Source organism: Schistocerca nitens, chromosome 1 (genome assembly GCF_023898315.1).
Source record: "Schistocerca nitens isolate TAMUIC-IGC-003100 chromosome 1, iqSchNite1.1, whole genome shotgun sequence".
NCBI lineage: Eukaryota > Metazoa > Arthropoda > Insecta > Orthoptera > Acrididae > Schistocerca > Schistocerca nitens.
Genome location: NC_064614.1, coordinates 174,768,472 through 174,773,344, shown reverse-complemented (window position 1 = coordinate 174,773,344; position 4,873 = coordinate 174,768,472). Strand labels below are relative to the sequence as shown.

Sequence of the window (4,873 nt, the reverse complement as noted above, 5' to 3'; positions counted from 1 at the left end):
CACTTCGATTCGCTCTCGACAGAGGTTCTCTCCTAGTGAAGTACTGAGGAGAGAGCCGGCCGCGGTGGTCTAGCGGTTCTAGGCGCTCAGTCCGGAGCCGCGCGACTGCTAGGGTCGCAGGTTCGCATCCTGCCTCGGGAATGGATGTGTGTGTTGTCCTTAGGTTAGTTAGGTTTAAGTAGTTCTAAGTTCTAGGGGACTGCTGACCAGAGATGTTAAGTCCCATAGTGCTCAGAGCCATTTGAACCATTTTTACTGAAGAGAGACTTGTCCCTCGCTCCAAGAGCAACAACGGAACTGCGCCTCCCCACGCCAGACGTGAAGGGGTATATCTTTCGGTCTCTTCCATTACCCCTTCAGCTCAAGGCGCCAGAAATATCGTCTGCCAATCAGCATTGCTCTTCTAAAACGGTAGAATGACGTTTCGTTTAAGGCGACCAATCCGGAAATCTGTAGTATCGGCGTTTGGCGTTTGCTGTCTCCCTGTGAAAATCTCTGAAACTGCGTGCTATGTGTAAATAACGCGTAGGTTGGACACTCCCACACAATGTAGCGGAATTTGCTTTTAAGCCGAACACAGGGTCGTTCCCCTTTCACTCGGGCACACGCTGTCTGCTCCACGGGCGGCCGAGGTTGACTCGTCCTCTGAAGGGACCGGCCTCCCGGTGTGTGGTCTGCCTCTCTCGAACTAAAAGCTCCTGTGACCGTCGTGTCTGGAATGTATGTGTGTATGCCAGCCTCGAGTATTTCAACCCTGGGACGCACTTGTTATTTTCATATCGTTTACATGAATTCATGCAACATTGCTAGTTCTGCAAGGTTCGCAGGAGAGCTTCTGTAAAGTTTGGAAGGTAGGAGACGAGGTACTGGCAGAAGTAAAGCTGTGAGGACGGGGCGTGAGTCGTGCTTGGGTAGCTCAGTTGGTAGAGCACTTGCCCGCAAAAGGCAAAGGTCCCGAGTTCGAGTCTCGGTCCAGCACACAGTTTTAATCCGCCAGGAAGTTTCATATCAGTGCACACTCCACTGTAGAGTGAAAATTTCATTCTAGAAACATTGACTTTATCTTATCGAGTTCGGGTTCGAATGAAGCGTCTTTATGTGTGGAATATGATTGTGAGGGCGGAATATGTAATCACTGTTTTACACAATGAAGTTACGTAATTTAAAAAAAAAGGGGGGCGGGGCTGGGATTTGCTGGTTAGGTCTTAGTTAAAGAACTCACTGGATTTAGCAATGGATATACTGCAAGTCATAAAACGAGCTATACGGAATGGAACACCGGTTATGGATTTCTGCTTTGCCAGGGTTTCATAGTGCTGAGTGTTGACACTACACAACGCTCTCGAGGCATGGAGGTGTCCCGGCACGTGATTACGCCCCGTCTTTCCCACTGCGAAATACTGCGACGCCCCTCGTTGTGCTATCTGACAGGCATTTCTCCGCGGGGAAAACCCGCCTTTAATTAAGTGTGTGTGAAACGCCAGACGTGAATGACAAGGCGGCGCCCCAAATGGAATAATTTGTTAGGCAGTCGCCGCGGCTCTGATTGCGGACGGGCTTCCGCGCCACGGGCAGCGGGTCATTACGTGGGCCGCGCCACAAAGGCGCGCGTCACGCCACAAAGGCGGCCGTCGCGCTCGTGCCGGCATTCACGCCCGCTAAGCAGACCGCGGGCGGCCGTGACTGCGCGCTTGTGGAGCCGCGCGCAGATGCCCCGCGCCCTAATCACGCACAACACACGCGGCTCGCTCGTGACACGCGATACTTCACCAACGGCGACCTTCTTCCGTCGCACCTCTAAAGGCTTAAGTAGGTGTTCTACTTGTCCGTATGAGGCAGTCGCTGTTTAACTCAGACTAGAGACCAACGACCTCGTGTGGATTCGTCGACACTGGAACTGTATTTACACAACGTCATCAATGAGATTTCGATTACTTCAACTTAGGCCCTGAAGGTGGTTTCATAGGTAGACCTCGGGCGAATTAATTTGGCACCTGTGCAGAAGGGTCAGTCACTTCACAATACTATCTACTGCCAACTTGCGCACTTCAAGCGTTGTCGTTGCTGTCTCAGCCAAACTTCATGCGAGCCCGATGCGTAGGCTGAGGTTCGGCCTTTCTTTGCTTTCCTCGGTCCTTGTCGGAAGTTTATGGTACAGCGCGATATTTCATTTAGCACTGCGTTGACCTCTTGCCAATTTATTCGGCACCTGCACGGAAACGAATTTGCATCATAAGGGCTGCAAAATTCCATCAAAACTACTGTACTGGAAATTAAAATTGCTACACCAAGAATAAATGCAGATGATACACGGGTATTCATTGGACAAATGTATTATACTAGAACTGACATGTAATTACATTTTCACGCAATTTGGCTGCATAGATCCTGACAAATCAGTACCCGGAACAATCACCTCTGCCGGCCTCTGTGGCCGTGCGGTTCTAGGCGCTTCAGTCTGGAACCGCGTGACCGCCACTGTCACAGGTTCGAACCCTGCCTCGGACATGGATGTGTGTGATGTCCTTAGGTTAGTTAGGTTTAAGTAGTTCTAAGTTCTAGGGGACTGATGACCACAGATGTTAAGTCCCATAGTGCTCAGAGCCATTTGAACCATTTTTTGAACAACCACCTCTGGCCGTAATATCGGCCTTGATACGCCTGGGCACTGAGTCACACAGAGCTTGGATGGCGTGTACAGGTACAGCTGCCCATGCAGCTTCAGCACGATTCCTCAGTTCATCAAGAGTAGTGACTGGCGTATTGTGACGAGCCAGTTGCTCGGCCACCATTGACCAGACGTTTTCAGTTGGTGAGAGATCTGGAGAATGTGCTGGCCAGGGCACCAGTCGAACATTTGCTGTATCCAGAAAGGCCCGTACAGCACCTGCAACATGCGTTCGTGCATTATCCTGCTGAAATGTTGGGTTTCGCAGGGATCGAATGAAGGATAGGGACACGGGTCGTAACACATCTAAACTGTAACGTCTACTATTCAAAGTGCCGTCAATGCGAACAAGAGGTGACCGAGACGGGTAACCAATGGCACCCCATACCATCACGCCGGGTGCTACGCCAGTACGGCGATGACGAATACACGCTTCCAATGTGCGTTCACCGCGATGTCGCCAAACACGGATGCGACTATCATGATGCTGTAAACAGAACCTGGATTCATCCGAAACAATGACGTTTTGCCATTCGTGCACCCAGGTTCGTCGTTGAGTACACCATCGCAGGCGCTCCTGTCTGTGATGCAGCGTCAGGGGTAACCGCAGCCACGGTCTCCGAGCTGATAGTCCATGCTGCTGCAAACGTCGTCGAACTGTTCGTGCAGATGGTTGTTGTCTTGCAAACGTCCCCATCTGTTGACTCAGGGATCGAGACGTGGCTGCACGATCCGTTACAGCCATGCGGATAAGATGCCTGTCATCTCGACTGCTAGTGATACGAGGCCGTTAAGATCCAGCACGGCGTTCCGTGTTACTCTCCTGAACCCATCGATCCCATATTCTGCTAGCAGTCATTGGATCTCGAACAACGCGAGCAGCGATGTCGCGATACGATAAACCGCAATCGCGATAGGCTACAATCCGACCTTTATCAAAGTCGGAAACGTGATGGTACGCATTTCTCCTCCTTACACGAGGCATCACAACAACGTTCCACTAGGCAACGCCGGTCAACTGCTGTTTGCGGATGAGAAATCGACTGGAAACTTTCCTCATGTCTGCACGTTGTACGTGTCGCCACCGGCGCCAACCTTATGTGAATGCTCTGAAAAGCTGATCGTTTGCATATCACAGCATCTTCTTTCTGTCAGTTATATTTCACCTCTGTAGCACGTCATCTTCGTGGTGCAGCAATATTATTGGCCACTAGTTTATTTCAAACTGGAGAGCTAAGGAAACGTAGACCTGCCTACCATCGTGTAGGGCCTCTGTGTCAACTCACAATTGCTGCAACATGACGTGGCATGGACTCCACTAAACTGTTAAGTAGTGCTGGAGGGGACTGACTCCATGAATCCTGCAGGGCTGTCCATAAATCTGCAAGAGTATGAGGGGGTGGACGTATCTTCTGAACAGGACGTTGCAAGGCATCTCAGATATGATCAATAATGTTCATTTCTGGAGAGTTTGGTGGGCATCGGAAGTGTTTGAACTCAGAGGAGTGTTTCTGGAGCCACTCTGTAGCAATTCTGGACGTGTGGGGTGTCGCATTGTCCTGCTGGAATTGCCGAATGGACATGAAAGGATGCAGGTGATCAGACAGGATGCTTATGTACGTGTCAGCCATCAGAGTCGTATCTAGGCGCATCAGGGGTCCCATATCACTCCAACTGCACACGCCCCACACCATTACACAGCCTACACCAGCTTGAACAGTGAACAGTCCCCTGCTGACATGCAGGATCCATGGATTCATGAGGTTGCCTCCATCCGCTTGATACAATTTGAAACGAGACTCGTCCCACCAGGTAACGTGTTTCCAGTCATCAACAGTCCAATATTGGTGCTGACAGGCACAGGCGAGGCGTCAAACATCGTGTCGGGCAGTCATCAAGGGTACAAGAGTGGGCCTTCGGCTTGAAAAACCCATATCAATTATGTTTGTTGAATGGTTCGCACGCATTGAAATCTACAGCAGTTTGCGGAACGTTTCCGCTTCTGTCACGTTGAACGTTTCTCTTCAGTCGCCGTTGGTCCCGTTTTTGCAGGATCTTTTTCTGGGGGCAGCAATGTCGGAGATCTGATGTTTTACCGAATTCCTGTTATAGACGATACACGCTTAAAATGGTCGTAAGGAAAAATCCCCAATGCATCGCTACCTCGAAGACGTTGCGTCCCTTCGCTCGTGCGCCGACCATGAC

At 50.7% G+C, this 4,873-nt stretch overlaps 1 non-coding gene across 1 annotated transcript; it reads left to right on the top strand.

The window, feature by feature from the left end:
- The first annotated feature begins 904 nt into the window (after positions 1-904).
- Trnal-caa (transfer RNA leucine (anticodon CAA)) lies at positions 905-979 on the top strand. Its single transcript has one exon. It is a non-coding gene; the product is annotated as a tRNA-Leu (tRNA).
- Positions 980-4,873: the final 3,894 nt, after the last annotated feature.